This window comes from Erpetoichthys calabaricus, chromosome 10 (genome assembly GCF_900747795.2).
Source record: "Erpetoichthys calabaricus chromosome 10, fErpCal1.3, whole genome shotgun sequence".
Lineage (NCBI taxonomy): Eukaryota > Metazoa > Chordata > Cladistia > Polypteriformes > Polypteridae > Erpetoichthys > Erpetoichthys calabaricus.
This window is the reverse complement of record NC_041403.2, coordinates 129,219,073-129,231,197: the sequence shown is the minus strand read 5'-3', so window position 1 is coordinate 129,231,197 and position 12,125 is coordinate 129,219,073. Positions and strand designations below refer to the sequence as shown.

General features: G+C 38.2%; 1 protein-coding gene across 8 annotated transcripts in view; it reads left to right on the top strand.

Moving 5' to 3' along the window:
* Positions 1-12,125, top strand: part of adnpb (activity-dependent neuroprotector homeobox b) — a 119,634-nt gene that overhangs the window by 32,946 nt on the left and 74,563 nt on the right. For 3 of the 8 annotated variants that reach the window (XM_051932983.1, XM_051932987.1, XM_051932985.1), the window contains exon 2: positions 3,149-3,244. The exons of the other annotated variants lie outside the window; for them this stretch is intronic. The gene's annotated coding sequence lies outside the window, so the exon portion shown is untranslated. The remainder of the gene's footprint in view (positions 1-3,148; positions 3,245-12,125) is intronic. 8 annotated transcript variants of the gene reach the window in all.

Sequence of the window (12,125 nt, the reverse complement as noted above, 5' to 3'; positions counted from 1 at the left end):
GCTCCAGGTGCTTGATGATCTACTTCCGGCAGCACTTCTGGGTGTGGTGAAAGGATCGCCCATGCAGGATCTGGAGCAACTGTAGCGCCCCTGGTTCCCAACAGGGCTGTAGACAATTCCATCTCCCATTAAGTCCTGTAGGAGTCCGAAGCACTGCTGCAACCCCATGGAGGCTGCCATGTAGCGTCCTGGGGGAGGTAATGTTCTGCCCACACTTGCTTCCCCGCCCCTCTCAAGAAAGTGGGGTCCCGGCCAGGCAAGGACATATAAAATGAAAAAAGTTTGTTTTAGGTATGTATGTATTCAACATTTCTTGCCTTGCATTTCCTGTCATCCTACATTTACATAAATCGTTGTAGACACGGAACACACATGAAATGCATGTGTTCCAAATAACAATATATTATTTACCATATACATCTCCATGCACCTCACACCCACACCCAAACAGACTTGAGCTGGGAGAACATTTTGTCTTGAATTGAGCTGCGGCAGTTAAGGGGATGGGATAGCAGGCTGCTTGTGTTTATCGACACATTTGCAAAACAAAAGACGCAAATGGAGAGTTGCTAAGGAATTTAAGGTGGCCCAGGATTATGTGTTTTTTCGTAGGCTTCAGGGATTCTACTGTTAAGAGGATGCTTATCATAATTTGTCCTGTGCCCCCTTTGGTAATTCTTACCATTCTATGATTCACCTTAATCCTGCTTACAAACAAAAGCTGAAAACTGTGAAGTCGGTGAAAAGAACAGTTAGAAAGTGGTCCAGCAAGGCAATAGAGGAACTTCAAGACTGCTTTACCTGTACAGGCTGGAGTGCCTTCAAAGCTTCCACCTCCAACATACACAAATACACTGATGGTGGAACTTCATATATTCATTTTTGTGAAGATGTTTGCATTACAACAAAAAGAATTGTCAAGTTTAGCAGAGGACAGACAGATATAGAAAAAGATGATCTACTGTGGCAACCCCTAAGGGGAGCAGCCGAAAGGAGAAGAAGCAATGATAATTATAGCCAGTATACGCTAAAAATTTTAAATCCAGAATCAAAGCAGCCTATAAATTCTTATAGTTAATGCTTGTATTATTAAGCCAATTAAGAACTATACTATGTTCAGCATGTTTTGCTCACTTAACAGAATTTATCACATCCTCATAAATATACAGTGGTGTGAAAAACTATTTGCCCCTTCCTGATTTCTTATTCTTTTGCATGTTTGTCACACAAAATTTTTCTGATCATCAAACACATTTAACCATTAGTCAAATATAACACAAGTAAACACAAAATGCAGTTTTTAAATGATGGTTTTTATTATTTAGGGAGAAAAAAAATCCAAACCTACATGGCCCTGTGTGAAAAAGTAATTGCCCCCTTGTTAAAAAATAACCTAACTGTGGTGTATCACACCTGAGTTCAATTTCTGTAGCCACCCCCAGGCCTGATTACTGCCACACCTGTTTCAATCAAGAAATCACTTAAATAGGAGCTGCCTGACACAGAGAAGTAGACCAAAAGCACCTCAAAAGCTAGACATCATGCCAAGATCCAAAGAAATTCAGGAACAAATGAGAACAGAAGTAATTGAGATCTGTCAGTCTGGTAAAGGTTATAAAGCCATTTCTAAAGCTTTGGGACTCCAGCGAACCACAGTGAGAGCCATTATCCACAAATGGCAAAAACATGGAACAGTGGTGAACCTTCCCAGGAGTGGCCAGCCGACCAAAATTACCCCAAGAGCGCAGAGACAACTCATCCGAGAGGTCACAAAAGACCCCAGGACAATGTCTAAAGAACTGCAGGCCTCACTTGCCTCAATTAAGGTCAGTGTTCACGACTCCACCATAAGAAAGAGACTGGGCAAAAACGGCCTGCATGGCAGATTTCCAAGACGCAAACCACTGTTAAGCAAAAAGAACATTAGGGCTCATCTCAATTTTGCTAAGAAACATCTCAATGATTGCCAAGACTTTTGGGAAAATACCTTGTGGACTGATGAGACAAAAGTTGAACTTTTTGGAAGGCAAATGTCCCGTTACATCTGGCGTAAAAGGAACACAGCATTTCAGAAAAAGAGCATCATACCAACAGTGAAATATGGTGGTGGTAGTGTGATGGTCTGGGGTTGTTTTGCTGCTTCAGGACCTGGAAGGCTTGCTGTGATAGATGGAACCATGAATTCTACTGTCTAACTGGCCCAACCAGTTATTAGGTTCAGGGAGCAATTACTTTTTCACACAGGGCCATGTAGGTTTGGATTTTTTTTTCTCCCTAAATAATAAAAACCACCATTTACAAACTGCATTTTGTGTTTACTTGTGTTATATTTGACTAATGGTTAAATGTGTTTGATGATCAGAAACATTTTGTGTGACAAACATGCAAAAGAATAAGAAATCGGGAAGGGGGCAAATAGTTTTTCACACCACTGTAAGAAAGATTGAATCTTTTATTATGAATGTGGCATGTTAATGTCATTTTAATGCCATTTGTGTGTTGTTTTGAAATATCTGACACCACAATTTAAACCGTAATTGGATGTATTTGAATGAATACATATATTGAACATGAAACACCTAACTCCTAATTGCTTGTTCAGATTACCACTCTAGTGAAAAGTTAACTTCAGTAATGCTGACTGAAGCAGGTTCAAAGTTTCACATCTAAAGGACAGCACAGAAAGGCATCTTAAAATTGACTCAACACTGAAGACTCTTTTTTTTTTTTCTCAGCTGATACTGATACCAAGTAGTTCACAAACACTCTGGAATAGTGCCAAGTACCAAAATGAGTACTTTGATTAGAAAATACAGAATGATGCTATATTTTCAATGTTAAATATGTTAAAATACATTTTTTTAAATAAGCTATAGTGAATGGAACTGATGAGTTTTGTTTAAGAAATAATTATGTTTATTAAAATAAATGGTAATTCTTATGAGTGTTTAATATTTTAGACTTTAGAAATAAACCCTCAATAAATTTTAATCAAAACAAAAAGGAAAATAAAAAAGAAAACCATTCTAATTGAAATCTTGGCAGCAGATACAATTATTTAGCCCAATTTTGCTTTCTTATACAAGAAACAATGTGGTTCTATGACTTATCAGTTGTTTTATCTATAACTCATTACTTGCTCATGCAGGTAGATGGCGCCAACAGATGCTTTTGAGCTAAGATATCAAACTATGTTGCCTGGCCAGTAAGGAACAGTCTCTCTTAGGATATTATGTTCATATAGGTATGTCTGCATTTCAAGTTATTCATACATATTTCACATAAAAATCCATACAAACGACACTAGTGTAAGACACAAGCAGTTACAAAATCACATTTTACTTAGTACAGATAGGCAAATTTCGTAAAAGTAAGGGTTTCATATTTAAATGTTTAAAGGTTTTTGTTATTCTTCTTAGCCCGTATGGTAAAAATGTCATCCAGTATACCTTATTGACTGGTTTATCACTCAGTCCTACACTAGTGGCAGTGCCTTCTTAAAGTAACAGTAAAAAGTTTGGAAATATCTTTTTATAGAAATTTTTTTTTCATTTTAGAATAATAGATGTCAAAATTATGAAATAACACTGCAATTATGTACTGATCAGAAAAGTGTTAAGTTTAGAAAATATTTTAGGTTCTTAAAAGTAGCCCTTTTCCGTGATGACCGCTTTTGTATACCCTTGGCGTTTTCTTAACTGGTTTAATGCGGAACACACCTGGGATGTGTTTTCAGCAGCCTTGAAGGATTGATTCAAGAATCGGTAAATGACATTGCTTCTACCATACGATAGATGGCCTTTAAAAGAGGAAAAAAAAATTTTCAGATGCATTAATGATACAGCTAAAATATTGTAATATACAAATACTATTTTCTCGCACACTATTATTGAAATAACTAAATTTAATAGTGCGCTTCTATTTAAGTTCAGTACACTGTGTTATGATTAAATGCCTTAGCAGTTGGCTAACAGCTGAAAAATCAAGAAATGTTGAGATTTTGAGTACAATGTGCTATTATTGGAGTAAGAAGTTAGTTCACATAATTTAAGGATTATGCAAGTACAGCTCACTGTCCTGAGACCATTTTCTAGAAAACTGCAGTTTTTCACATAGAAGTATATTTATTACCCTGGCTTAGTATGCTCATGTACATGGTTATACAGACATTTTTGCAATTTTCATTTTACTGATGAATTCATCTAATGAAATTTACTTAAATTCTTTACAATAATGTTAATTTAAATATTTTCCCTCAGGTTTTTTGAGTAAATTTATACATCCTTACTACCCTTGTTTGCTGTGCAGTGTATACGTTATTTGAGCAGTATATCATACTGTATGTATGTTTCAGCTGTTTATTGTTTGAAGTTTATGTTCTAAACAGTTGCTAGAGTAGCATACTTCGTAGGCTTGCAAAAAACAAATGAGAAAATATAAAATTTGTAGCAGGAATTGCGTTCTTGAAGGCAAAGTGTTTTCAAGAACCCAAGAAGGTACAGTGTTTATCTGTACAGCATCTAAATGCATATGAGTACTTCGAAAGCAGCTGAGATTCCAGTGGGGAAATTGATGGATACCATAATTGTTTCAGTTAATTCTAGGTTTAATTCTGAATTAGGATTTATTAAAGTTAGACATTTGGCTTCCAATCTTCGACACCTATTTAATTTAATATATTCACTCACGAAGTCTAATGCTCCTCTTAGGATGCAGATTGAATTGGATTACCTGTTCACCACTTTACATAAATTTGGGTTTGGCCTGAACATGTATGCATGGATTAAACTACAGTATACCAGTCCAGAAGCCTCAGTTTGTATTAACATTATTTCAGACTACTTCAAACTAGAACACGGTACTAGACAAGGATGCCCATTGTCACCCCTGCTATTTGAGCCCTACTTTTGAGCCATTAGGTGTTTACTTTCAGAATGCATCAGAAATAAAAGGGATTTTCTGAGAAGGACTTGAACAGAAAATATCACTATATACTGATGATATGGTACTGTATATATCTTACTTCTGGGAGCCCTCGAACCTGACATCATTGGAAATGTCACTGATGAGCTGGACAGTGAGACACAACAAAGCAAGGCTATGGTGCAAAAAGTGCAAAGTGCTTTTATTAAAAACCGCAATATCAAAAACAAAAGTGTCCAAATAAATAATGCAGTGCTTCAGAGAAGTCATTAAATAAATAATCCAATAAAAACAGGTGAAAGGGTGGAGGTTAAAAACACAATAGAAAAAAAATCCTTTAAAAGCCGAGGTTAAAATAATGGCTGAAAGTAGTCTCTTTAAAACTAAAGCCTTCTACTGGTGGCTCCCCTGCTTCTCCCATTCAGCCCCCGCTACAGGGGAGTTGCCCAACCAGCAAATGCAGCCTCTTCTTTTCTGGTCGGGTAGCCCTCCGAACCCCGGCTACGTCGGGTTCCAGCCGGACAGAGACTTGGGTGCCTCCCCCAGCGTCCAGGGTGCTCACGCTGGGGCTCAACACGCCCAAAGCCTCCTCGACTCCGCTTCCTACAACGGCCAGTCGATCAATCTGCCCCCTCCAAGAGTCAGCCAAACACTCCTCCGGGGCTCTGCTACCAGCTGCATTACCGTCCAACCTGCTCTCGCTCTCACGTACTGGCTTTCTCCTTCCTGCTGCCGCCTTCTCCTTTAACCTCCGTTCTTTCTCATTCTTTTTTACTTCCTCTTTTTTTCTCCTTTCATTTCCTGTTTCCTCCCTTTCATACGCCTCGCGCTTCTATTAAATAATACAGGGACGTGGATCAGGTGTGGCAATTAGCAGCTCCCGGCAACAATCATGGATGTGGACGACTTCACACCTGTGCACTTAAGCGAGGAAAGTCCGAATCACCCGGGAACTGCTCCGGCCACACTACCATGCACCCTCTCTAAGTCACGAGTGCAGTGATTATTTATTTAAAAAGTGGCCTTTGATCTGAGCTGTGGACCCGCTATACTACACCGACACTCAAAATATGTGTGCCTACAGCCCTAACAGCACTAGTAGAATTTCAAAAGATATCTGGACTTAAAATTAATTTGTACAAAAGTGTGCTCATTGCAGCGAATTCTGTAGCAAACCACATTAGATTGGACGCCTTTCCTTTTATCGTTTCAGATCATTTTAAATACCTAGGGATTAACATCACAAGTAAACATAAAGCTCTTTTTCAACAAGATTTTACCATTTGCATGGATAAAATTAAACAAGATGTGCATAGATGGTCTACCCTCCATCTTACTTTAGCAGGAAGAATTAACATTGTGAAGATGAATATCCTCCCTAAGTCCGTTTCTATTTCAAAACATCCCTATATACATTAGCGAATTTTTTTTTCTGAAATCAGATTTAATGATAACCTCATTTATTTGGATTTCAAAAAATCCACGCATGCAAAAGGTGACCCTACAACGACTTAAATCAGAAAGCGGCATGCATGGCTGTACCTAATTTTCCATTTTATTACTGGGCAGCAAACATGCAAGCTATAAAAACCTGGACAGTGACACAAATAGATGAACACGCACTAGCTTGGTCTTCAACAAAAATTTAATCCTGCAGCACTTCTTTATATTCCGTGCTTTATGCACGATTAAATACAAGGTATTGTCAATATACTAGCAACCCATTTGTCCTTCATTTACTCAGAATATGGAACCAATTTAGGAAGCACTTTAAGTTAATATGATAAGCACCTTTTTCCCCCCTATCGAACTTAACAGTTTTTAATGTTTGGAAAACATATGGGATTAAATCATTTAGAGATTTGTATATAAATAATGTCTTTGCATCCTATGAACAATTAAATTTAATCTCCCATCAACACAGTTTTTCCAACATCTCCAAATTAGAAACTTTAGTAAACATAATCTGCCCAGTTTTCCTCACCACCCACCTATTTCTGTTCCAGAAGAGATATTGGATCAGTCTTGGGGACTCGGGAGAGCATTTCTATAATATATAAAAACATTTTAAAGTCCCTTCCTTTTAAAGATCCCAGAGCACAGTGTGAAAAAGGATCTCTTACACAACATTTCAGAAACAGAGTGGAAGGCAGCCATACACAGAATTCACTCTAGCTCCATATGTTCAAAACATTCAATCATTCAACTTAAAATCTTTTATCAAGCACATCTATCTTGTTTAAAATTGTCCAAGATGTTTCCAGGGCAAGATCCAACCTGCGAACATTGCAATCAAGCTTCAGCTTCAGTGGGCCACATGTTTTGGGTGTGTACCAAATTAACATCATTCTGGGTGAAATCTTTTAAATGCCTATCAGATAGCCTTGGTGTCACAATCCCTCCTAATCCATTAACAGCTGTGTTTGGTGTACTCCCAGATGGATTCAAAGTGGAGAAGGACACAAAAAAAAAAAAAAAAAATTGCCTTTATTTCACTACTAGCATGTCGACTTCTCTTGCTCAACTGGAAGAACCCAAACCCACCTTTTTTCAGTCAGTGGGTATCTGATGTTATATACTATTGGAAATTGGAAAAAATCTAATTCTCACTTACTGGATCTGTGCAGGACCTAATCAATAATAACATGTTAGAATAAGCAATTACCGTATTTTTTGCTCCATAAGACGCACCTGACCATTAGACGCACCTAGGTTTAGAGGAGGAAAACAAGAAAAAAAAATATTCTGAACCAAATGGTGTACTAATATGTTTAATAAAATATAGCAGAATAATATTTCAACCATGTAAATTCAACAGTGGTATTAAGAAACATCATCACTGTCATTAACAAATAAGGAGAGACTTTAAGTTTCAAGCACTCTTCTAGTTTTATGGAAACCCCAAGAACTCCTCACCGCTAGTGTCAAAATTTATGAAGCTCAGTTGCTCACAGTCACTTTGCAGGAGCACATACCTATCATCATGCACATTTGGACCAATGCTCCCTGAAGTTATATCGCCAGTCTAGTCCCATCTATATTTGTAATGCCACAAAGCCCTTCATCTCGTGTTTTGTTGCGTTTTTCCAGTTTGAAAAACGAGAATGCGGTGCAAGCACTGCCCTTGATTCAAAAAATTGCTCTGCATACCTGTTTGTCTCATCTGACAGTAGCTCAAAGGGAGCTTCAGGAAAGAACAGCCTGAAGTAGTCCAGCGGCTGGTAATCTGTCGAGTCCAACAGCAAGCCATACTGTCTTGTGAAGTCCGGTAGCCAGTTTGGCACCCACGGATCAATGTCTAGGTATTCCTCCCACACGAACCTTGCCATAGGTGCATTGGCTGCACAAATGGTGTCCCGATTAGCTGATGCCAGTTCCTCACTCTCTTGTTCGATCTCCTGATCACTCTCAACAAAATCAGATTCTGAAAATCAGAGTCCGACTCAGAGATAATGCGCAAAACATTTGTTTTCTGCACTCGCTTCGCTCCCTCATGAGATGTCAATGCCATCTTGCCTTTGTGTACATTTGTTTAAATTTCGCAACTCACACATACGCAAGGATTAGATGCCGAGTCAATGAGTCTAACATTCCTCTAAGCACAGAGGGAATGCCTGTAACGTATCAGTGAGTTTTGTCGCCCTCTACCCCTGGATGTCGACTTCTGTCAGGTAATACACATCATGGTCTCTGACGCAATATTCGCTCCATAAGACGCACAGACATTTCCAACCTTCTTTTGGGGGAAAAAAAGTGCGTCTTATGGTGCGAAAAATACGGTAAATTGAGGAAGCAGGTTCTCTCCTCTCTCTTACTCCATTTATCTTTATTCATTTATTATTTTATCTATTCATTTGTCTTTACTAGCATAAAGCATTTATATGGGGGGGGGGGGGACTCCTTTCTCTCTTTACTACTTTCTCTCTTTACTACGATCCCTCTCCCACTTGGACAGAGGCAGTGGTGCTGTAAGTTGTGTTTCTGGACTTCTCTAGCGCCTTCAACACCATCCAACCTCTGCTTCTTAGGGACAAACTGACAGAGATGGGAGTAGATTCATACCTGGTAGCATGGATCATGGACTATCTTACAGACAGACCTCAGTATGTGCGTCTCGGGAACTGCAGGTCTGACATTGTGGTCAGCAACACAGGAGCACCACAGGGGACTGTACTTTCTCCGGTCCTGTTCAGCCTATATACATCGGACTTCAAATACAACTTTGAAGTCCTGCCAAGTGCAAAAGTTCGCTGACAACACTGCTATTGTGGGCTGTTCAGGAGTGGGCAGGAGGAGGAGTATAGGGGCCTAATCAAGGACTTTGTTAAATGGTGCAACTCAAACCACCTACACCTGAACACCAGCAAAACCAAGGAGCTGGTGGTGGATTTTAGGAGGCCCAGACCCCTCATGGACCCCGTGATCATCAGAGGTGACTTTGTGCAGAGGGTGCAGACCTGTAAATACCTGGGAGTGCAGCTGGATGATAAATTGGACTGGACTGCCAATACTGATGCTCTGTGCAAGAAAGGACAGAGCCGACTATACTTAGAAGGCTGGCGTCCTTCAGCATCTGCAATAAGATGCTCCGGAGGTTCTATTAGACGGTTGTGACGAGCGCCCTCTTCTACGCGGTGGTGTGCTGGGGAGGCAGCATAAAGAAGAGGTACGCCTCATGCCTGGACAAACTGGTGAGGAAGGCAGGCTCTATTGTAGGCACAGAGCTAGACAGTTTGACATCTGTGGCAGAGCAACAGGCACTGAGCAGGCTCCTGTCAATGATGGAGAATCCACTTCATCCACTAAACAGTATCCGCTCCAGACAGAGGAGCAGCTTCAGCAACAGACTGCTGTCACTTTCCTACTCCACTGACAGACTGAGGAGATCGTTCCTCCCCCACACTATGCGACTCTTCAATTCCACCCGGGGGGTAAACGTTAACGTTATTCAAAGTTATTGTCTGTCTGTATACCTGCATTGTTATCACTCTTTAATTTAATATTTTCTTTATCAGTATGCTGCTGCTGCTGGAGTATGTGAATTTCCCCTTGGGATTAATAAAGTATCTATCTATCTACTCTTAACAGTTTTGTTCTGGTTGTTGGCCTTCCTCTCTTTCTCATTGGTGGGGTTTTCTCTTTTAAAAAATCCAGATTCAGGGATATTAGATGACCTTTGCTTTGTTTTTGTGTAAACCCTTTTTTACCTTATGTTTTTTATATTATTTGAGCAAGTTACAGTCAGTCCTGTTTTTTTTAATGCAGTGTCTGTATTGAAATCCTATTAAATCAATAGTTATGGTTCATCTTGTTGATCATTAAAGTTTTATACAGGGCTGTATGCGTTTCATACCATGGTACAGACTTGGGTTATAGTGCAAGAAACATTTTTTCAATTATTTATATTAGAAATAGGGTCATGCAAGAGTCAGTGCTAGGTTTACTGCAGTGGTATTTTTTTGTATCATTTTTTTCAGTTACTTTAGTAATTTTATTTGTTTTTCACCTTTCATTTTAGTTTCAGTTTAGCTTTAGGTCCTGTTAACCATTTATAGTTTAGTTTTTATTTTGGGTTCATTTGAGTTTAGTTTTTGTATTAGCTATTGTATTTTTAAAAATGGCTGTTATGTAGACACAGCATGTACTTAATCGTCTTCAATGAAACCGTAGAAAAGCACAGATGTGCTCATAAAAGACTGAGTGAGAATATTTTCTCCAATATACAGAGTGTTACATGTTTTGTGAAGTGTGTCTTGCAAGCTTTGTGTCAATCTGTTTATTTCACGACCCTGGGTATTTTAAACTTCACAATATCTTAGACATTCACTAAATATCAGTGACAGTGCAGTTTCTGTTGTGTTTGACTATGGTGACTAGAAAATAGCTTTCTGCAGAGACAGAGTTAAAGTTTATTGACTAAGATAACTGGTCCTTTTAACTTATTTGGTAAGAGTGTTTCTTCAGCATGTATGGTCTTCAGCTTCTTTTACTAACATCTTTGTGAATGCAGTTTAAGCATATTATTATATTTATATGGTTCTTTTACTTTGTTTTTTGCTGCTGTTGTACTGCATCATATATATGAAACAGTTTTCACAGATAACAGATTCCAACTCATGATGAAAAAATGTTTGATGTGGAGGGTCTGTGGCTAATTGTACTTTAAATTTCTTATACATACAGATTTTCGTAGTACCCAATGGATGTTTGAAGTTTTAATCTAAGATTGTTGGGTGCATCTGACCAAAATGGATAATAGGTCATTGTGGTGCTTTGTAGATACATTTTACAGTCAGAGAAACATTGAATCATTATGATCTGTAGACAGTAGAGTGGGGAGGTTGTTTTTAGTTTAGATAAAATTCTGAGTGCACACTTAATCAGTGTATACTTAATGTTTCACAGAACCACAATTAGGTAGTGGGTTTCCCATTTTCTTTAATTTCTAAAGCTGTTTTTCTTTTCACTTACGAACATTATGTAATTTACCTTCTATAATTTTAAACACCAGGAAAAGTGAGCTGCTGTGACCAAAGGTCTGTGTATGCAGCTGGAGAAGCCACATATGCAGATATCCTATGAAGCACATGACTCTGCAGGTGTTCCACTGTTACATAATCAGTAGCATCTGTCAAACAAGTGTAGGGGGATTGTATAAAAAAGCTAGTTGTGGTAACCTCTGTCAATATAAATTTGAAACAGTAAGCTAATCTGTAATTGAAGTCACACAATATTTAAAATGCTTTTGAAAATTCAGCAGTGCTTCTCAGTGGAAGGTTTTGAAATTTCAAAACTTTACTCAGCACATTGTCTTCAAGATGTTTCAACAAAAATTTCTTTGCAAACAAATTTCCTTGAAGAATTAAGTGTGCTACATTTAATTTAAATTGGGAATTGAGTTGTTTCATGCGAACATATGGGCAGACAAACATTGCAATAGTAGTATGTACTTTTTGCATTACAATCAAACATACCTAAAAACTACTAATGATATATACACAATAACATTTGTTATGAAAGGAAACATGACAACTCAAAAAGGGGTTTACATTATATTTATTAATGTTAACAGTTAAGACCGAACTGACATCAAGTAATGAACAAAACAGAATTATAAACATAATTCTTATTTGGATCAAGGGAAAATATTTGTGATAGTGTTCATTCATGCATCCAAAAGCACTTAATGAAGTCATTATGTG